The sequence below is a fragment of the Protopterus annectens genome, chromosome 4.part1 (genome assembly GCF_019279795.1).
Source record: "Protopterus annectens isolate FY-2018-M chromosome 4.part1, PAN1.0, whole genome shotgun sequence".
NCBI classification, from domain to species: Eukaryota; Metazoa; Chordata; order Ceratodontiformes; family Protopteridae; genus Protopterus; species Protopterus annectens.
In genome coordinates this window covers 259,911,617-259,935,911 of record NC_056734.1, presented here as the reverse complement: position 1 = coordinate 259,935,911, position 24,295 = coordinate 259,911,617, and the positions used below count along the sequence as shown (strand labels likewise).

At 42.1% G+C, this 24,295-nt stretch overlaps 1 protein-coding gene across 5 annotated transcripts in view; it reads right to left on the bottom strand.

Annotated features, from left to right (window-relative positions):
- The window catches only part of LOC122800828 (type-1A angiotensin II receptor-like), a 284,029-nt gene that overhangs the window by 142,706 nt on the left and 117,028 nt on the right, over window positions 1-24,295 (bottom strand). The gene's annotated exons all lie outside the window — the stretch shown is intronic.

Genomic DNA, 24,295 nt, shown 5'->3' with positions numbered 1-24,295 from the left:
GTTTTGGTATAGTTTTCGGAGATGTACTTTCCCTCTGCTTACCTGGTAAGTGTATGTACTAATTCCACTAAGTATTAAAACCTCAGTTTAATGTGGCCATAGTTTAATGATGATGTTTACCTAGCTGGTATGAAAAACAGTTTTAATTACTCATAGCCCTTGTTCCAAGGTAGCACACAGCTATCTCATTCTAAATAGACCTCTCCATCACAATTATGTTTGCAATAATTGCTGCAGCTGTTACGACCATAACAGTAAAGCAAGGCTGTGATGTGAGGTGCAGCAAAGCAATGACATATTGATGATTTTTTCTTCCTGTCAACATTTCATTAGCAGTAAACAAGTCAGCCATATGCCATGCATCAGAATAAGATCTGATGTAGCATTTAGGGATGCTGTGCTGACTGTTCAGAAGAATAAACTGACAAGTCTCAGATGATAAAATAATGTCTCCTTGGAATTTATTAAAAATGTGTAGGTGCATTAGTATTTAACACATGACTATATGACTTCAGATGCAAAGAACAATGAAGGTGCATAGTTAATAAAATTCTGTAATGAAGACATTCAAAAACAAATAAAGCAAAGCTCATATCAGAAATGTAGGAAATTAGTATGAAAGATTAATCTGAGGATCTAAAATGACCTAGTATGACATAATGCTTTTTAGGGCAGGATGTAAACCACAGAATCCATATTTATTGCACATTTAGGATTTGACTATGAAATGTCAACTTTCTGAAAGTTAAAGTATCAAAAGGATGAAAAAAATGCCCAAAACTCAAACTGGTGAAAAAATTCTGTTTAGATTTTATCAGTTAAAATAAATAAATAAATAAATAAAAATAATAGAAAATAATAAAAATAAAGACAGAACAGAGGGTGCATCAAATTTGTCATATTGAATACATGATACTAATCAATAGTTATGTACAATTACTCACTTATTATTCAAGTTTATTAATTAGTAGTGGTGAAAAACAATACCACCGATACTGTTTTGAAACAATGCACTTAATTTATTATACAAAGTTATGAAGTATAGTGCTGTGAAAGAGCAACAAACAAGTATGCAGTCATACTCAAAACGTATTTTTGTTTGTTATGCTTATCTTCAGTCTTGCAACATTGATTCCAAATGTAGGACAGCAAGAAATTTTGGAGTGGGAGCCATGGGGCAGTTTCATCAACAAATTATGTTCTGCTATGTTTTGCACTGCGCTTATATTTAACTTGTTTCAGTCTAGTTTAGTGGAGTATTTAGAAAATGACCATCTTAATTCCTCACCATGTCACCAAACTCTGAGACTGCCAGAATAAATGTGACAGGATACGTTTTTGTCTGTTCCTGGGTAGCTAGATGACTAGTTTTTCTTAGAATATTCTACACATATAAGGCCTTTAACAGATCATTCCCATTGATTAACTGAGGCCTTGAGGAATGATCACAGTATAATCAGTTATACCGAGTCTGTCTCACTTCTCTGTCACCAGCTGTGTATTAGCAACTGAGCATACAGATTCAAAGGAAAGAATTCACTTGCTTGTTATGGTTTTATTATCTTTATTATCTTTTGGCACATAATAATCAGTAAAATTCATAACTTTTATCTTCAGTATCTAACATTACAGTGAGTTCAATTAAAGTTTGAGCAGTGCTATCAGCATGCTTATCTCTTACACACGTAATATTCAGCAGACTTCCCAAGGCTTGCCAAACAACCATGATTTATTACAAATTAGGAAATATTATTCCTTCCTTCAGCTGCTAAGAAATTGTAATTTTGAGACTATAATTTCTGAAGGCTTGTATTGATCTTCTCTGAAAGGGTCAGTTAAATCTTTTATGGTACGTTTGTTTAAAATCCACATTTACACAAAGGGACAAAACTGTAGCTAGGGTACAGTTTGAAAAAATCATTTGCTTTACTTGATTGGTATAATGCAATAAGTTACACCTATGAAAGCAATGCAGTTACCATAAATATATTTGCATTTTGATAGTAAAGGCTCCATAAACTGCTTACATAAAGCTAAAATGTATTTTCTATAAAGAAATTAATTTTACTAATTTGTAAACAGGTAAGCCCACTAGGCATAATTCACTTTTTTAGGAGTAAAGATACACCATTTTTTAGTTAAATGAATTCCTCTGGCATCTGGTATATAAAAGAAGACAGCAGGAATCAAACCCAGGCCTCAGGCATGAGCAGAAAACACTAACAAAATATATATATATACTCAGATAAACACACACTTGCATGCTTGTGTGCGCACGCTCACACACACACACACACACACACACACACACACACACACACACACACACACACACACACACACACACACACACACACACACACACACACACACACACACACACACACACACACACACACACACATGGATCTAGGAATGTTGAACAAAAGTTCAGCAGTCCAAATCCACTATCACTGAACACACTTTAACAAAAGCGCTTTCACTGAAAAAGTGCTTTCACTAAGGTGTGCTAAAAAAAAAAAAAAAAAGATTACATCTACTTTTACGCAGGGGGGCAAGCCCCCCTTCACCCCCCCCTACTTTGATATTCTCACTCTGAGATCGCACTACAGTGGGGAAAAGGGAATTTTCCCTTATCCACTCCATAGTACGACTGGCATAACAGGCATACTTATGCGAAAATGCTGCTTCGGTGATTCTGTGAATAGTGCGTTTGTACAAGTGTCCTCAACCCATATATATATATATATATATATATATATATATATATATATATATATGTATATGTATATATTTCATAGAATGTCCAGATTTTTTGCCTAAAAATGTAGGTCTGTTCCTCATACAATTTGTGTTTTTCTGGCAAATCACTGGGATGTTATAAGGAATGAAATCACTAAATAATAAAATACATTTGAGTTTCAGACTTCATATCCTTTAGAAAATGCATTTTAACATAAACCCTGTATTCTAACTAGTTTCTAATTTTATATGAGCAATATTTAAATTCTGTCCCTATTTTTTGGGCATTTGTCACCCCATTATGTAAGACTTTGTCCAGATTCTTTGGCTAACAGGTGCAGTGGTGCGGTGGTAACATTGTTGCCTCAGAGCAAGAGGTTCTTTGGTTCGATTCTCAGCTGGCATGTCTTCTGTGTGGAGTCTACATGTCCTTCCTGCATATGTATGAGCTTCCACTAAGTGCTCTGGTTTTCTCCCACATTGCAAAGACATGCTTCTAAAGTGTTTCTCCCCAGGTGTCTACTGAAAATTGGCTTTGCTCCAAGTCGGACTTACCTAGTTAAATAAGTAAATAAAATAAATAACAGGCTGAGAGGTGATATATATATATATATATATATATATATACACACACACATAGATAGGTATACACATATACATACATGGCTGACAATCAAATGTCAGTTCAAGGAAAGTACAGTTTCAAAGTTGCAAAATCCTGAACTGGAATAGTATGAATTCATAATAACAAACATAAAGAGTGATTCATTATTATAAGCAGTACAGTTAGAATTTCAGAGCTGGTATGTATAATTTGTAGGGGGTGGGGGTGAAGGGGGGGCTCAACCCCTGCAAAACAGTAAAAATGTGTGCTGTAGAAGGGAAAATCTAATGGCATGTTATGCTGAATAGCCTGGGTGTCTGGCATTACCCACAGCTATTTCAAATAATGTTTAATGCAGACATCAGAAAACTGAAGTTTGATATTGTGATGTAAAAAAATCTTCATGTTCGTTGTTTTTTTTTTTGACATATTAAACAAACAAAGAAGTGTAATTTTTCGTTTTGATAGCAAACCTATAAATATATATATATATATATATATATATATATATATATATATATATATATATATATATATATATATATATATAAAATATATATAATATATATGTGTGTGTGTGTGTGTTTGTTGATGGATTAAAAAGGTAACCAAGCCACAAATGATCAGTAGTTGCATTTCAAAAATGTACCTTCTGAATAAAGAGAAAAAAAGACGTGATCAATGATGATGTTATTTTAAATGTACTTGCTGAAAACCCCAAAACATCAAATCAACATCCAGTTACAAAATGAAAACAAGTTTTCTTTTGTTGCAAGTTACCCAAATTATAGTCAGTGCAATGGCTGAACAGGAACCATACCGGTAGAAGATCGGAAGTCTTTTTGGTTCTATTTCTCACCTGGGTGCTTGGGTTCCTTTTCCAATGCTAACACTGTTATGCAGTGTAAGAAGAGAGGATACTACACTCCTGACTCTGATGTCCTTTGAATTAGATGTTAAACAGAGGTCTCATCTGCCTCAGCTGCTGCTAGCTCACATGGATATAAAAGATATTGTGGCACTTTATTTATTTCTATTTATTGACTGGGTAGGGGGATTGATTTTATTTATTTCCATTTATTGGCTGGGAGGGGGATTGATTTATTGACCCTTTTCTACCATGACCTGAGCTCACAAGGAGTACAGAAATCATGCATTCAATTTATTTACAGCCATGACTACAATGTAGCAATGACAATGTAGGCATTAACACTTAGCAAACAAAGGAAATGTACAGCATTAACTAATAATATACAGCATTTGCATTATTGTTATGCTTATTTGCTTTAATAATGCAGGAAAAGTGTTACCTATCAAAAAGAGTAGGGGGGCTTTATTTACACATATTTAGATGTATCTATACATATGGTATTTATACCCCTTGACATAACACAGGTCACCCTCTCCATATTTTTGCTCATAACAAAATATGATATTTTTTTAATATGGAACCTATTCTATGTCCTGATATAGTTTCATAGTTTCATAGTTTAGTACTAGGCTATCTGCCTTGAGGCATTTGCAAGCCTAGCCCTAGAGATGTGGCTTTCGCCACCCCCATGTAGTGGTACTAAGGTGTATAGAATAAATTTAGAATACTGTGCCTTTCTCTAGTAGTGACACATTGAAGACCCCCTTACTTATTAAAATTAGTTTACTGTGCCTCTGTTAAGTAGCGATACAGGGGTGACGCCCGGGGTAAACCTACGATCTCCCATCCACTCGTCAAGATTTCTCTTGAAGAGAGTCAGTGAGGGGCTCTGCCTAACCTGGACTGGGATTTTGTTCCAGAGTATGGGAAGCCTCTGAGTTATGAATCTGTCTCTCCAGCATGTTCTATTCATGTTTGTACTGAGGTTTAAATCTTTGGCTCTCGTGGTTAAGGTGGGCAATGTAGAAAGTCTTTCTAACCACTTTGGCAACGTGGGTGTCATATATTTCTGCCCATCTTTATTCCATAGTTGCCATGATCATGCAAAAATATATTTATCATATTCACTTTTCATATATTTTTATTATAATATCCATGTAATATAATGTCCAGTAATACAAATGATGTTTTCTTTTTCCATAATTTTTCACTCTGTTTTTACATTGCAGCTGTATTCTATCACAGTCTTTCATTCACAGTTTTATGTTTCCTAAGACCCTTAACTGGTAGCCTATTTAGACATAATCTCCATATCAAATCTTTACATTCATATAATCCCCCAGATTTACTAAATTTCCATGCAGGACAAGTCTAGTCCTGCACGGAAGCGGCCGCTTAGGAGCAGGACAGCAGCGCGCCATGCATATTAATGAAGGTGCACTGCCTGACCTGCTAGGCATACACGGAGCAAAGTGCAGGAGGCATGTCTGAGAGCAGAGCTCACAGAATAAACATGTCCCTGCAAAGTAGAACAACAGAAAGTGGAAATAAATAAGCAAGGCCGCTAATAGGTGTCCACATATCACCACCAACAGTCCCCCATGTGTACAACAGCAACAGTACATATAAATAAACAGAAGTAATAAAGTGTAGAAGTCCCCAGGACCCTATACAGTGTATATACACATGAATCATGGATACCAGACACATATATAACCTGTAATGAATAATAAATCACTGCCAAAAGGCAAATTAAGTGCTAATTAACTATTAAGCAATGCTAACCCCTGTGAAGCTCAACTTAGTAAGTGCAAGCAATGTGTAGGGCAGAGAATTCAGTCTGCCTAGTGGTATACCTCTTTAAGCAGTGCCAACCTTAGGTAAGCAGGTGTGCCCATAACTTAGCCTATTCAAAACTGGCCAATCACGGAAAAGTGCAGGAAATTGGCCATATTTAAACCCCACAGACGGGAATACTACCCATAACTGGTTGTAGCTTCCTACTGCAGGAAGGATGGATGGAGTGGATGAAGGCACTCAATTCAGAATGCAGCGCTGGGGCATCCAGGAGTCAAAAATCATGGTATGGCTCCTGGTAAGACACCATGAGGAAAGACTACTGCAGGGCCAGTACCAGGGCTCGCAGTATAAAATGGAGGCCTGGGACAGTTTCGCCAGTGACCTCACCAGTGCCACAGGTATCCACTGGACTGGTGAGCAGGTCAGGCACCACCATGATGACCTGAAGCGGTGGAGGGGGGATGTACTGGAACAGTGGATCCAGGAATCTTGTCAGATGCCTAATGCCCCAGTAATAAGTACTCATTCTACTAAGTAGGTAATAATTGCCTAGCTTGTGTATACTATGGATACATATGGCTAAATATCACTGTATTTCTCTGACAGCTGCAGATGAGTGGGCTGCGAACCAGCAAGCCCATGATGCTAGGTTGCAAAGGCTGCATCGCGAGGCAGGTTAGTAATTATTCTGCATGTACTGTCATAACAAATAAATATAAGATCCTGAGAAAGTGTCATATCAGTAGAAATAAAAGTGTACTATTCTGTGAATAAAGGTATAACCCCTGGAGTTCTTCTGTTTACTATTCTTTCATATATTGTTGAACTGTTGCATACTATAAACAGTACTGTTGTATTAAGCAGTGTTACTCACACTGTGGTATGCAGATAAAATGAGTATGAAGGTCTGTATAACAATGTCAGAAGTGCCAAGAGATCAGTCATATTGTATAAGTGAGGGAGACTTAGAAAGGAAACATTAAAAAGCTTCACAGCAATTCCCTGATAGCACAGTGCACTATGATGTTAACTGAAAGTTTTATGTCACACACAGCAGGGTTTGAATCCCGGGAGTGCTAGTAAGTTGTATGCATAATCATACCCCACACCTGTACATATTTTGTTACAATGTTCAGATAGAAAGCTGTAGGCATAATTACATCCAACAACAGTGCAGGTTTTGCTAGAATGTTCAGATAGAAAGTTGTATGCATATTTATACCCCTCAGCTGTTCCAATTGGTCCGGCATGCCCAGATAAATGGCCCACATCAGCAGCCTGGTAACCTGTTCCCCTGAAAAAGCAGTGTGATGAGCCAAGAAATGTAGGCAGCAGTTAATGACATATAACTGATTGTCAGATGTGTACATAGTCAGAGAATGTATATGAAAACAAACCTGTCATTCCAGCATCTCACCCAAAGTGTATGAGAGCAATTCTCAACATATGTTGCATTAACACCTGCATCTTGTTGCACCTGTATGTAAGACACAGGTCACGTATATAATCATCTATAAACATACCATTGTACAGTATAAGTCCATTGGGTTGTGTAATAATACATGTAAGGGACAGATCACTGCAGTGACTATGAATGTAGTGAAAACTACAAGGATATATTCGTTGTTAATTGAACTCTCTCTCTCACCCCTACCATATGTGCAAAAATAATCCAATGACACACCTCAATTAGCATGTGTACACTCCAATCTTTTGTTGGGACATATGTCCTATTGGTTTATAAATATTTACATTTGTTTCTGTGCATGTGCCATGTTGAAATACCCCCCATATTGGTGGCCTGTTGCCATCAACGAAACCTGCATGCTGTTGTAATAGCCACTGTTGTTCCATATATGCATGTGTTCTGCTTGCTCTGCAACTGTTTTACATCTGGTGTGTTGGGTTAATGGGTATACTTATGCGTGCTGTTAGAACTAATTCTAAATGCTGTCGACTTTTACTAAACCATATCTGTCTGTAAATTGCAACACCATAGCTCGTATGGGAAGGCCTGTCCCAGCGGACCCACCTGCCCCACGTCAGCTGGCCATGGCATCGGGCACCAGCATGTCTGGGGCCCAGCCTGGGATCTCCTTCTCCATAGGTTTTGCACCACCTTTGGGTGGAACCACCACAAGGGATGGGGCTCGCCCCCCCCCCCGGGAGTGGGGGCAGAGAGGAGCCAGTCACCCATCGTCAGGTCTGGGCCGTGGTGCGTAGGGAGATTGATAGGGCTTTTTGAGACCAGCTATGCCAGCTTGAGGGACAAGTAGTTGAACCTGCCCCTCCTACACAGTCCTAAGCACAGCCACCTTTGGGGCCGTGATGGTGCAGTGGTGACTGCCCATGGGTAGGGACCTCGGTCCCACTGTTTCCATTTAGGGGCTCATGGGCTTGTGACTTCCAAATACCCCTCCCATCCAAAGTGTTTACCCCCCACTTGTGTCATATACTGCCCCTGTATGTGTATTGTTTGTCTTGTCTCTTAACCTACCCAACCTACCTCCACAAATATGCCTACTAATCCTCCCCAACATCCCACTCTCACCTGAAAAAAAAAGGGCAATCTGTTCCCCCCCAAAAAACTCACCCCATACATAGCTGTCCATTTCGCACACATGTCCACTGGACACATGTAATCTGGTCTAACTGGCATCACAACAAATTTATGTTGTCCTCACCCCTCTCCCAAGGGTTTGAGTGTCCAAATCCACCTCCAAATTAAGTGTATATGCACAGCTGTTGCTGTAGAAATATGGGCAGCTATGAACCTTCCCTACCCCCTTCCTACACATGCCTAGCTATTTTCCCTACTGTCTTTCCCTCTTTGTGCCCTTTTTAACTACTTTCCCATCAACCCTTTGTTCTTTTCTTTTAAAGAAATGAGCGCGGGGATAAGCGGCAATACTCACTTTTAAGCAGCAGTAAGTGGGTTTGCAGAGGGGTAAGCACTGCCTACACAGGTTAAGCAATACTACAGCTAACTGAGTGTAAGACACTGTAACTGGAAGTTGGCAGTGCTTCCCTCCGTGCAAACCTGCACAAACCCACTTACAACTGCTTTAAAGTGCCTTAATCACTCAGTATCCAACTGCCAGTGTTCTGCACAACCAACAAAATAAACAGCGCATGCAAGGCTCGAACCAAGGACCCTGCATACCATAATCAAAGGGATTTCCTAATAAGCCATGACAGATACAAATAAAGTCAATGTTTTCAGAAACATATCATCCAGTCCAGTCATGCAACAACACAGAGAATGTATACCTACAGCTAGATGTATGTGTGTGTGCAAATATATTACTATCTAAATGGATACAACATATTTATAGATGTAGTCACATACATACATATATATATATATATATATATATATATATATATATATATATACATATATACACAAATATATGAACAGATACACATGCAAATGCTGACAACTACACACACACACACACACACACACACACACACACACACACATATATATATATATATATATATATATATATATATATATATATATATATATATATATATATATATATGTCACCATCCATACATCCACATATACACAGCAAGTTACACATATGTATGCAAATGTCCCCATAGGTACATACGGACATAGAAATATGTAAGCAAATATATACACCCACAGTGATATATATGGCCAGACATCTGTAGATAGCAATGGTAGATTAACAGACACATATATGTCAACATGCACTGTGAAAGGCCTTGACAGGCCCCAAACAATATACGTCACATACAAACTGGCATACCGTCGCCCAAACACATACGCCCTGCAAAACACTGCCAAGCTCAATGTAATGCATGTGTGTCATTAAAATAGGGATTTAAATTATCCCTCAGTCATGTTCCACATGTTAACATCACATCTCCCTCTCCCCCACCCACTAGGCGGCCTGAGCAGTACAGGCCCATCCAACCAAGACCACCCCCGACCCATATAGTCATTACCCAAAGTTCCACTTATCCCCACCCGCTGCACACACGCAGCCACCATCTCAACCCTGGATACCGGCCCGTATCTACCACAACACTACACATTGCCACCCCTCCACACACCCCCCTTCGGGACCCATCCTTTATGTTGTCTCGACCCAAGTATCCAAGGTCTGGCACACACCGTAGTCCATGTACATAGCCATGGGTACCTATGTAACTCTGGGTGTAGACGAAAGTTGCATACCCAATGTCCGGGCTGTCCCGCATGCGACGAATGATTACCTGGTACTAACAATAGATTTCATGTGTGACTCTGTGTACACTAACAGACTTAGTTGTAGGTATTGCAAAGAATATGTGGCACACAAGGTTGGCTGGTATGCACACAAAACAGTACCCATCAATAAAATGCAACAATGACAGGATATGTAGCTAAGTATTTAGAGGTATGTGTGTGTTTATATACACGTAACTACATGGAGATATACCTCTCCCTCTCTGTAGTACAAATGTATACATACATAAACAGACATGTATATAAATACCCAGCTATAGAGATACCCATCCATCCACATGTTTTATTTATATATATATATATATATATATATATAATCAGTACAGATCCCCGAAGACAAAATCACTGAAACTAATTTTGATTTGGCATACTTGCGCGAAAGTGCTTTTCACGGAAAAAAGCACTTTCACGTAAGTATGCCTGTTTGCGGGACTGCACTATGGTGTGGTAAAGGGAACATTTCCTTTTCCTCACTGTAGTCCGGTCTAGGAGTGAGAATATTAAAGTGGGGGGTGCAGGGGCAAAGCCTCCCTGCATAAACATAGATTTCTTTCTCTTTTTTTTTTTTAAACATATATTAACGAAAGCGCTTTTTCGGTGAAAGCGCTTTCATTAATATATGTTTGGTGATTATGGATTCGGGACTTTGCACATTCGTGCATAAGTCCTAGATCCATATGTGTGTGTATATATATATATATATACACATATACAGATATATATATATATATATATATATATATATATATATATATATATATATATATATATATATATATATATACACACACATATACAGATATATTATATATATATATATATATGTGTGTGTGTGTGTGTGTGTGTGTGTGTGTGTGTGTGTGTGCATGTGTGTGTGTGTGTGTGTAATTATACACAGATATATAACTAGGATATGATACAGCAGTTAAGAATTACATATGTTCACAGGCCGTGCCAATGGGGGTGAGGGGACCAATCAACAAATGTGTAACACATAGCACTAACCCCCCCCCCCCCCCACAGCTAGACAGGTGAAACATACTAACACACAACAAAAGTAAACAAACTACTTCTTCCTAGACTACAGGCAGGATACTACCAGTGGGAGAGACCTGTCAAGTCTAATCTTGAAACAAAGACAAGAATGACCCTTGCAGAACATCCCAAAAATGTAATGGCTATTCAGGTTAACAGCCATTACACAGATAACCTATGGCAGGGCATGCATGTTCCCAGATTACAAGGCTGGGGAAGCCTGATGACCCATAGGTCGAGACAACGTATGTGATGGGTCCCAAGAAATGGAGAGTGGGCAGTGTGAAGTGGTGTGTTCAGACCCGACCTGCCCTCTGAGTAAGGAAGAGTGCTGAAGAGGAAGTTCGGGGGGGGGGGACTATGGGTATGAAATTATGGGCCTAGGCATGCAGGTGTAGGCTGGAGCAGTTCTATGTGGACCACCCCAGGGATGTAAGCAATAGTGTGCATTGGGCAGAGCCGACATCTAACAAGTAGCCATGCCCAGTACGAGTCCCACTGCAGCAAAGTCTAGTTTACATGGTGTAGGACAGTATAACCAGATGTGTTGTTGCAAACCCACTAAATGACACCAAAAAACACATGGTCGCAACACCCCATTGTAGGAATGTAAGCCAAATTAATTGGCATCACAAGGTATTATTGCTGTCCTCACCCCCACCCAGGGATGTGAGTGTCCAAACCTACCCCCAAATGGAGGGTATATACACAGCTGTCACTGTAGAAGAACTGGCCAGCTGTGGACCTTCCCATCAGCTTTCCTGCACATCCTTGGACATGTCCCCTACTATCAGCTCCTCTGTGTGGCCCAATAACACCACTTACCTATCAACCCCTGTTTCATTATTAGTAATGTTCACAGTCACAAGCAGGTGACACCTTCCACTCAACTATATTGACATAATCTGGAACCCCCAACCCACGTGTATTACCGCAGCTGTCCCACAGGACACATGTAAATAACACATGAAGGGAAACCTCAAGCACACTTGGTCAGCAAGTATGAGCCTCGTGCACACCAGCGCATACCCGCCTACACTTCCTCCCGCAGTGCCTTAAGCACTCTGTAGCCAAAAGCTCTCATGGTGGCCAGTAATAAAATAATCAGCACTCCCAGGTCCCACCCCCACCCTACACACTATAGTCCAAGTGAGTTACTATGAAGGTATGACAGATATACAATCAGCTGCTATTATCACAAACATATCATCCAGCACAGTAAGTCAACAGTATAGGAAATGTATGTAAGTATGCAGATTAATACCAGCAAACATGTGCACGTTGCTCAATCACAGTATTCCGAGCAGTCTATGAGTATCAATGAGCAGTGCCTGTCCACACATACTGTGAGGACAGTAGTCTTGCATAATACTGAAGAGAGGAATGAAAAATGCCATGGGGGCGTGCTTCATCTGTGGAACCAGGAGATGAGCCTTGTCTGGTGTGTGAGCAAACCGCTGATTCTCACACCCATGGCAGAATGTTAACAGTGGGAGAAACAGTGTAGACAAGCAAAGTCTACTCTTGACACAACAGGTCCGTCCCTGGTGGGACAAACCAGACTTTGTGGGTCACAAAGATGTTTCCACCAGTATCAGAGGAGGATCAAGGAAAGGCTCAAATGTACATGGACTAAACTGATGAAGAGCCTGAAGAAGGTTGCATCAAGACGGTAAAATGGAGGAGTACCGAGACGTGCAGAGAGAGAAATGTGTGGAGGTGTGGTATGGCAGGGCTAGCAACTGGAGAATGGATGGATGCTGTGTACGTGGATCTCGGCGGAGAAAGGGAGCATGGGTATGACATTAAGGTAGAAATATGCAAATGAAGCAGAACAGCAAAAGTGTTGTGGGCAGAGCATCCACCTAATGCGCATGCATTCCCGGTTAGAGTCCCACTGCAGCACATTCTATTTTCCATGTGAAATCTGTATATCAACATTGTTTTGCTGTATAACCTACCAAATGACATTTATACTTGAACTATACTGCTCAGACAAGCTCCACGTGGGTTTACAGAGTGGTCCTAGCAGCAAGGAACTCGAAAAAGCGACTACCTTCTGGATTTAAGTATCTTTGCTTTTTTTTCACTGAAAATAGCTTCTGCTGCTTATTTTGAACTAGCCTGAACTGTTTTTTTACTGATTACTGCATTTATTTTAAAATCTGCACTTAAAGTTACATTTAGTCGAATTTAATCGAAAGTTTGCTTGTTTGTTTGTTTAATTTAACTGTGAAGGCTGCCCACTAAAGTGTGCTAGCCTGTGTAACTAATTTATCAATGTCTCTGCATTTTCTGTGTATTTCTACAAAAAAAAACAAAAAAAACAAAAAACTAATCCTTGTTTTCCCACCTTTCTTGACTAGTTTAGACCAGTATACAGGCATTGCTGTATTCTGGGCTGTGGTGTAGTTCCTGTGTTGTCCATTACCTTACTTGGATAGAAGGAAGTTTCTTTGCTCACCAGTGGGAGTGAGGAGCCTTGAGCAGCCTACCTGTCCTTGGGGGAAGTGACCTTAGCATAAGAAGCTGTAGTAATTGGTTGTTTGGGACCATTCCTAGCTCTTTTGTAGTTCACTGCTTAAAATCCGCCTCTGGGCATTTTTTTTCTGGCTATACTGCTCAGACAAGCTCCACGTGGGGTTACAGAGGGGTCCTAGCAGCAAGGAACTCGAAAAAGTGACTACCTTCTGGATTTAAGTATCTTTGCTTTTTTTTCACTGAAAATAGCTTCTGCTGCTTACTTTGAACTAGCCTGAACTGTTTTTTTTACTGATTACTGAATTTATTTTAAAATCTGCACTTAAAGTTACATTTAGTCGAATTTAATCGAAAGTTTGCTTGTTTGTTTGTTTAATTTAACTGTGGAGGCTGCCCACTAAGGTGTGCTAGCCTGTGTAACTAATTTATCAATGTCTCTGCATTTTCTGTGTATTTTTACAAAAAAAAAACAAAAAAACAAAAAAATAATCCTTGTTTTCCTGCCTTTCTCGACTAGTTTAGACCAGTATACAGGCATTGCTGTATTCTGGGCTGTGGTGTAGTTCCTGTGTTGTCCATTACCTTACTTAGATAGAAGGATGTTTCTTTGCTCACCAGTGGGAGTGGGGAGCCTTGATCAGCCTACCTGTCCTTGGGGGAAGTGACCTCAGCACAAGAAGCTGTAGTAATTGGTTGTTTGGGACCATTCCTAGCTCTTTTGTAGTTCACTGCTTAAAATCCGTGTTTGCATGGCTTTGCGCGGTCATGCGCATAGCGCAGCGCTGGTTAAACAAGGTTAAACTTTTTCTGGCTCTGCCAAGTCTGCTCTTTACTTTTTCCCTTAGAACTGTTCTACTTGCAATCTAAACAGCCTATACTCTATCTGAAAAACTCAGCACTTGCTCCTAAAGCATTTTTTATACAGATAAAGCACTCTTAAACAAAAGAAAGTACTTCATTCACCTAAATTCTGTTGAGTACCCATTTCCCTATAGGTCCTTTCTGACTCAGTTAAACAGCAATCTTTTTCACTATTTCTAGCATGTCGAAGGGTCAGTTGCTGGCGTCCTCTCCTGTTCAGCTGGTGAATCTGGGAATCTTGTGGCAATGTTACAATTGCCTCATGTACACAGACAACCCTCTCCTCCTCCCAACAAATACAAATATATGCGAGAGATGCAACTATATAGCCAAACTGGAGGCTGAGCTCTCTCAATTCAGTACTGGCAAGACCAGTCAGGAGGAGAAGGTAACCACGCACACCACAAACCCAGTCTCACATAGAACTATCACAACTGCAAACCAAACACATAAACACACAAAAACATACTCGGAGGCGCTGATTAAAAATTTACCAAAACAACAGAGGCCTCCAAACAGACACCCAAGCAACCACCACCTCAAGACATAGCACATGCAACACATAGCTCACAAAGTCAGTGTGCTAAACAGTCACAGCTCTTAAGGCCAAACAACATGCCAGACACACTTGTAATAGGTGACTCCATAGTCAGACACACTGACGTCCCACTCACCAGACTGAACAAGGAAAAGGTCACAGTAAGCTGCCTGTCAGGAGCTAGAATCCGCCACATAACACAAGCACTCAGGTCACTCCACAGCAAGTACAAATATGACTCAGTCATTGTACATGCCGGTGTGAACGACCTGAGACGTACCTCCCTGGACTACATGAAAAGAGACATAGCGGAGCTCTCTGATTATGTAGCCCAGGCCGGTATGACCCTGACCCTGAGCAGCATCTTACCCTCACCAAGAATGATGCCACAGTACAAAGACAAAATGATCAGTTTTAACAATTGGCTTAATTACTGGTGTCATTCTAAAGGGATCCAATGTCTGTCTGCTTGGGATGACATGCTTGACAAGCCACGCTGCCAAGGGATGGCTTGCACCTGTCACCCTGGGCTTCCGGATATTGGCCAAGGCTCTTGCCACCCCCATAGTGCCTTTTTTAGGCAAGGCTCAAATGAAAAACCTACCTCCCTAGAAAACACAAGTGGAAAAAAACTAAGGGTAATGCTGCTCAATGCCAGAAGTCTAAACCTCAAGATGCATGCCCTCGAAGCCCTCCTCAGTAGGGAGAACATTGATGTCTGTGCAGTGACTGAAACCTGGTTCAAGGCTCCTGAGAGCACCCCAGCACTATCAGGTTTTACCTCATATCATGCTTTCCGGCCCCAAAACTTGGACCGAACCACAAAAGCAGGGGGAGTATCCATTTTCATCAAAGATACGCACACCTCCAGGTTAGTGGCAATGCACGAAGCATCGAAGACTATCCAGGTGCAACTAACCATAGGCAAAACTGCCTTACAGTTTGTAGCATGCTACAGACCACCCTCTCAAACTCAGGAACCCCACACAGCCTTCCTGAAGACACTGGAGAGTATGAATGTCTCTCCAAATACCATCATTTTGGGAGACTTCAACTACCCAAACATAGACTGGGAACATTACTGAAGCCCCAACACCCTAGCCCAAAGGTTCCTAGAATTCATAAACTCAAATGCAATGGAACAACTAGTCACCATTCCCACAAGAGGAGACAATATACTAGACCTGATCATCACAAACATGGGGACAAAATGCTCCACACCGGAAGTATATCCCTCTTTGGTAAGATCAGACCATAAATTAATCTCACTGGAAATCCACATCCCGCCCCACCCCCTGCACAAAAGACCACAGTGAAAAACTTCTCAAAAGCAAACTTCACACTTCTTAAGACTGAAGTGGTATCCTTCAAGGCCCCTGGGCCATTGGAAACCACAACCCACACTACTGAATCCTTTGCAAATGCCTTCTATGGGCACCTTCAAGAATGCATGGATCATACAATCCCAAATAAAACCAAGACCCATTCCCCCAAAGGCAGGCGCCCGGTCTGGTGGACCCCAGCCATAAACAAACTTTACAACAGGAGGAGGAAGCTACTACATGACAGAGCAAAATCCCTAAAAGGGAAGGCATCTCTGATCAGTACTAGCAAAAAACTCCAAAAAAGTCCAACTTTGAGAGAAAAATCGCAAAAGACACAAAAGACAATCACAAGGCCTTCTTTAGCTATGTTAGAAACATGGGTGGAAACTCCCAGATATGCTCAGAGTTAGTCCAAAATGACACAAAATACACTGAACCCACTGACATTGCCAACATTCTGGCAGACAGGTTCAGTGCAAATTTCTCCTCCCCCTCCCCCTCCCCCCCAAAAGGAGAAATAACTATCCCAGCAGAGTGTAGCCTCCCTGACATCTCAGATGCCCAGGTGAGAGCCGCCCTCTCTATAGCTAAAAACACAGCATCAATGGGACCAGATGGTGTCCCGGGCTGTGTGCTACATGAACTACAAGAGGAACTAAACCCACACATAAGGCTGCTGTTTAATCTTAGCCTTACTACAGGATACGTACCCAAAGAGTGGCGTATGGCAACAGTGGTCCCACTTCACAAAGGCGGTGCTTCTACGGACCCTGGAAATTACCGCCCCATAAGCTTGACGAGCCTGGTCTGCAAAGCTATGGAGAGGATCATTATGGAACTCATAAACAAAGACATTGGGGACCTACAGACATTGGATCCTACCCAATTTGGCTTTGTCAAGGGCAGATCCTGCCTTTTGAACTTGGTCGACTTTTTGAAACAGTCACTAAGGCCATTGATGAGGGTAAGGCAGTTCACACAGCCTACCTTGACCTTGCAAAAGCCTTTGACACAATACCCCACTTGGGCATCATAGACAAACTCACCAGCTTAAATGTAAACCCATATGTCACAAAATGGGTTGCAAACTGGCTCAAGGACAGAACCCACAGGGTCAGAGTTGCTGGAGCTATGTCAAACTCTAAGCCAGTCACAAGCGGTGTCCCACAGGGCTCAGTCCTGGGACCCCTCTTGTTCGGCATTTATTTTCAGGTACAGGCAAACATAGGAGGATTGTGGCTGACAAAGTTCACAGATGACTGCAAACCGGGCGCCATAATTGATACTCCAGCGGACACAAACATCCTTCAGAGAGGCCTCATAGAAATGGATAATTGGTGCCAGAGCCATGGCCTAAAGCTGAACACCAAAAAATGTATAGTCATACCCTTTGGGAAAAACAAGGTACCGACAAATTACCACATAGGCGGTAATCCATTAAGTATGGAAGAGGTAATCAGGGACCTAGGGACCCAGGTTGACAGTAACCTCTTATTTGACACTCACATTGCCAAAGTGGTTAGGAAGACCTTCTATATTGCCCACCTTATCATGAAGGGTTTCACATCTAGATCAAGAGAGGCCATTCTGCCCCTGTACTCTTCTCTTATCAGGCCAATGATTGAGTACAATGCCCCATTTGGGATGTATCTCACCCGACACCTGCAGCAGTTGGAAAGACCCCAAAAGTTCCTCACCAAGAGGATAAAGGGTCTTAAACATATGTCATATGCTGCCCGACTGAAAAAACTCCAGCTCTATTCAGTCGCATACCGCCTACTCAGAGGTGATCTGTGCCTGACGTACAAGGCCATGTCCAATCCTGAATTAATGGACATGCTCCACCTCAGAAAATCCAAATCCATCAGAGCCACGAGAACAAGTGACTTAAACCTCAACAAAGAAATAAATAGGACGTGCTGGAGGGACAGATTCATAACCCAGAGGCTCCCTAAACTCTGGAACAGAATCCCAGTCCATGTTAGGCAGAGCCCCTCACTGACTCTATTCAAGAGAAATCTCGACGAGTGGATGGGAGATCGTAGGTTTACCCCGGGGGTCATCTCTGTGTCGCTACTAGACAGAGGCATAGTAAACTAAACCCTAAAAGGGCGTAGTATTCTCATCCTAAGGGGTGGTGTAAGCCACACACACTCTGGCTAGGCTTATAAATGCCCTAGGGCAGATAGCCTAGTACGAGCCTATGAACCTATGAACCTATTAACAGGAGTACTGTATTACACATATACCCACTCACAATTGAAAGGACATGAGACGACACACAGGTATGTATACACAGACAACCTTTACTGGTGTATTTTACAATAATGTATACCATTACTTACAGCACATAGATTTGGACTTATTTAATCAGTGAGGAATGCAAGGCCCACACAAAACAGTAGATGCAGACAGTGTGGATATATAACATACTATGCTATCCAGGCCAAGCCCTTCAATTCGTACAACTGCAGACAAAGGATTTGCCATCAAGATAAGTAACAATAAACAATAACAGATGAAGTTCAGCAGCCTCCAGTTACACCCTGTTGTCAAGGCCTAGGGGACACTTATTACCTGTGGTAATGTCTGTTTATCTGTCACATGTATGGACCCTGACCAACAAATGTTGTGGGAGTCCACGATATGACTGGGATAGGAGCAGGAATGCTAGCAGTAAATAATGATAGGCCATTACCAAACAACCCCTAACCGTATCACAGCAGGACAAAGCCAGACATATATGTGGAGAACAGAGGCAGGAACAAAGTGCCATACTCGCAATATTGCTGTTATACACCCTGTAAATTGCTGATGTTACAGGATTCATTATAACTTACCCTTATGCAGGAATAACACATCAGGAACACAAATGGATGTAGCCATGTACTGATAGCACAAAACAGACAGATTGCTGGGGATATATCTAGGACAAGACCTGTGTGGTGCACAGGCAAAAGCAATAAGACAATCCACTGGCCATCATGTGGATAGGCCCACAACTGAGAGCTATGCAGACAGACTGCATTCCATCCTAAACTACTAAGTACATGCAAACACTGCAAGACCAGCAATATACAATGCACATAACAACACTACTCACTCTGTCTGTAGGTCTGTAACTCTTACAGTTGTGTAGTTGGCCTGTGTCTGCAAGCCCTGCTGTAATAGGTACTGCAACCTGCCTTCTGTAACACTGCTGCCCACATACAGGAAGGATGTCCTCCATACTGGAAAGGTGAAGGGACTATGCTCACACGAGTCAGCAATTTATAGTACTAGGTTGCCATGACAATGGTTAACTGAATCACTACATAGCAGGCTGCACGCAGTTAGCAACTGTTGCACACTGATTGGTGCAGAGCCCATCACCTGATCATGTGCATCACCTACAAAAGCAATGCTGCAATCCATTCAAACCAACTCAATCACTCTAGTGGAGAGGGAGAGAGAGAGAGAGAGAGAGAGAGGGGAAAAAAAAGATAAAACGAAACACACACAGTGGGGAAAAAGAAAACCTACAAGCCAAAGCTGGGAAGACGTCCCACCTGTCCTAAAAAAAAAAAAAAGGTATGTAAAACATAACTGTATGTAATTTAATGTAGCATGTTGTATAGATTAATAGGATATATGATATTGAATGTTTGATATTTGCCATCTGTAGTTGTCCCTTTAATGATTTTCTGCTGAACAACTGCTATGGACAATACTGCCTGTCCCTGTAAGCAGTGGGACATACCTGCCAACTGTGCAGATCAGCAATGAATGACAAAGATGTCAGCCATAATACCTGTGTGTGTTATTTTAGTGTGGACAATATCTTGTGGTGGAAGTACTGCCGTCATGATAGACACATGGGTATCAGAGCACACCACTTGCAGGACAGTCATATTATTGTGTAATCTAGCATGCACAAATGCCATAGGTGTATAATGGGCGTACCAGCAATCTCACACCATATATACCACCCTAATGTTAGTCTGTGTTCACATGTGACACCTATCTGTGTTGCAGCAAGGCAGAACAGTGCAGCTGTGTATGAAAGACAGTTACAGAATGTTACAAATGCAGACCAGATGTCTGTATGCACTCCACATATAGATAAATATCTGTGTGATACAGAATGTGATCTGTATGTGTACAGATACACAGACACTCATATAGACATAGGTATATCAACAACGTACAACATATATCTACACTTATATGTACATAGATGTATATTTACACACACATACATATATATAGTGGCACTGACAATGGCATGCAGGTGAAATAGTCTGTAACAGGTCAGCAAAGATAAGTGTCCCCACAGAGAGTATGGCTACAAACACATAGCACAAAGCATGGCACATATACATAGCACAAAGCTTGGTACAATGTAACATATGTCCCGATGGTAGGTAAGCAACTGACATAACAATTGCATTCTATGAATGGTTTGTTGTAGCTGATATGGTGGGGGGAGACAATTATGTGTATTAAGAACTATGGTAATCCTGCTGTATGGGTGGCTCAGACCTTTTTCCATCTTTATCCAGGGAACATGTCACATAGTCGTCTGCCCGCATACAGCGCCACTGAGACAGAAGTTATTATTGACCACCTGGTACAGCACTACGAACTGCTGTTTGGGAAGACAGCCTACAACTAGCAGCAGAGGACCACCCTGTGGAATGAACTAGTCCACAGGGTCAATGATGTTGGACTGCATAACCACAGCTATGAGCAGGTCCGGCATCATTGCACCAACCTGCTTCACCATGTACTTCGGTGTGCAGCTGCCATAAGGGGGGACCACCTCACAATGGGGAGGCAACCCACCCATCCACCCCTTACCCGTGTGGAGGAGCTTCTCAGCAGCCTTATAGCAACTGGCCACCTGCAGCAACAACATCTGGCATGGCACATTTTGGAGATGGGTGCCAATGACACACCAGCTGAGGAAAGTGCAGGTAAAGCCCCAGTGCACATCGGTACACCACTCTTGTGTATGCATCTGCATCTGTACAGGTACATCACGCAAATCTGAGATGTCATATACATAGTCTGCTGCTGTATAGTAGTAATAAACAGTTGTGTATAAGCTGTAATATTGTGTAATTCTACTGTTGATGTAACGTAATGTTGCACTCACCTTTTATGGATGCCAGAGCTGTGGTCACTGACATCAACTTTCTCACATGCCTATGTAGGTCCCTCCAGGATAACACCATGGCAGCAGCCGTAGCCGGGGATTATGGTTTGTGTTCACGCATGATGATAAACTGGGCATGTAACAGCTATGGGATATCTCATGCACACACCTAATGCACCTACCCATATTGCATGCTGTACATGTTCACGTTTTGTTGCTGTGAAATGCACTGCATCATAGTAGAGACCATGCTGGGGTACCGGAAGGGTACAACAGACACATGCAAGACAACTAACATCCTGTCAATGTGCAATGTGTCCACAGGGATGTGAAGTATGGCAGGACACACAGCCTACAGTAGGGACATGTGTGAATCAACACCACCAAGGCTGCAGCTGCACACAATCAGGTTAAGTAAATGTGGCAGATGTAACCCTGACCCCACAGCACTCATGACAGCAGTGTGTGCACTCCAAGGGATGTGCACATTAGTAGACCTTGCAACCATGCAGAGGTCTGGGACACATGTAGGGCACCCACCACAGCCATGGTAAGGTCCGCTGGTTGTCAGTGTAATAGTCTTGTACTGGTCATACATGCACTGCTGATGTTGTGATCTGTAACACAAACATTAGGCATTCACAAATGATAGCTGTTCAAATATCATCCCAGGTATGAGTTGCTATAACACATAGGGGCTGTGAGCAGTGGAGCTGACATAACTGACACAGTACTACATATGCATCAATGGTTTCTACATCTGCGAGGTATGGTGCACAGTACAAGACAGGGTGCAGAAAAGGTCCACAGTAATACTTTGTACATGGGTGCAGTGTTAACAAGGGGAAGGGCCATCACCTACCAACACAGCCCATGCCTCACACACATGTATACTGCTGCTAACATAAAGACACTATAGTTGCACTGCATGCTGTTGAGCACCATATGCAATGTATGTTGACAGAAGGGTAATGGGAGGACTGTGTGTACAAATGTTGTGCAAATCCACATGTAGGAGTGTGGGGTGTGTGTGTGTCTCAATTTTGTTTGTAAATGAAATCTACTGGAGTGTGAACGATGCATGTCAGATGTGTGTCTGTGTGTGTGTGTGTGTGTGTGTTTGTGTGTGTGTGTGTGTGTGTGTGTGTGTGTGTGTGTGTCCATGTATGCACAGGCAATAGTGGGATTTACCACAGGGCAGTACTTCCCCTTGGGATTGTGCTGTACATGTACATGGAGTGAGACATGGAACACCAGTACAACCTGTCTGGAATGTGAACACAGGACAGCTGATAGCATAACAAGGTCTGCAGCATGAAGCATGCATTGGAAGGTGAAGTACATACCAGGTATACACATCGTATTGCCAGCAGCAGTTAGGTAACCGGCTACCCACATATACAGCACTACAAATGCAATGGGGAATTACCACAGCACATCACTGAGAGTATCCAGGTAGTACTATTGTCCGCATGATGGGTCACTTGTGCAGCAGATGTGGCATGGACTGAGCAAGACTGTAGTGTGAGGCTCTGGTGTGTGACATATGTAGTGAATGTAGCAGCCTCAACCATACAGAGTCCTTGTACAACATTACTGCCCATACACAGGATAATATGGGATGACAGCAGTGAGGCCATGTACAACCTACTCCACTCAAGTCAGGGAAGTGATGGAGTAACAGGTCAGGTGTTGTAACCACATGTGTAGGCATGGAGAGGAATGCTATGTTAATGGGCAGTAGTGATGCGTGTATATTATGAAGTGCCATGCAGGATGGGGGATTTATGAAACTGAATGTGGGACTGTCTGTAAACCCAGGGAAAGTGAGGTAGTAAGGTGGCTGTCAGTGGGAGTGTGTGTGAGTGTGTGTACTGTTATGCAATGCTGTACAGGTCTTAAAGTGTGTTTTTGTTTCCCCGACAGGTGGCAGGGAGGGTCAGGGTCCCTCCTGTAGGCAAACTGAGGTAGGTGTCCCTACAGACACCAATGATGATGATGGTACAGGTAAGGCACAGGTGAGGTTGTCAGAGGCCAAAACTGCACCAACATGTGTCATCACCCTCCTAGCCACCCCAAGCCTGCACACAGTTACAGTGCCCCTACAAACCCCATTACATGTGGCCATAGCAGAGAGATGGTTGGTGCTTTGTGGCAATGACCAGGAAAGTGTGGTGTCCATGCCAACTGTGTCAGGTCACAGTCAGCATAGCTAGATGTCCGGAAAGCCACTGCATTGGCAGATGTACAGTGGTGCTCATGGGAGGACTGCAGGTCATCATTCCCCTGGCAGAGGTGCCGCAATCGGTACCACCAGGAGCATGTTTCAGGCTGTAATGGAGGCACAGGCATGTATGGAAATGCACACCAGACAGGGCCTGAGGCTGAAGAGGTCTGCTTTTGCAGCTGTAAGTGGCAACCTCCATGAACTCGCTGGTGCCTTCCGTGAATATACTGAGTTCATGGATAGACTGTGGTGTGAGATGGTGGGCCTCCTCAACCATGGTATGTCTGTGATAGAATGTGTGGTGTGATGGCCGCATGGACATAGGCCAGAAACAAAAGCAGCTGATGGTCAACGTTGACATGCCAGGACACCCATCTGCTCCCGTAGTGGCAGTACCAGCCCCAGCA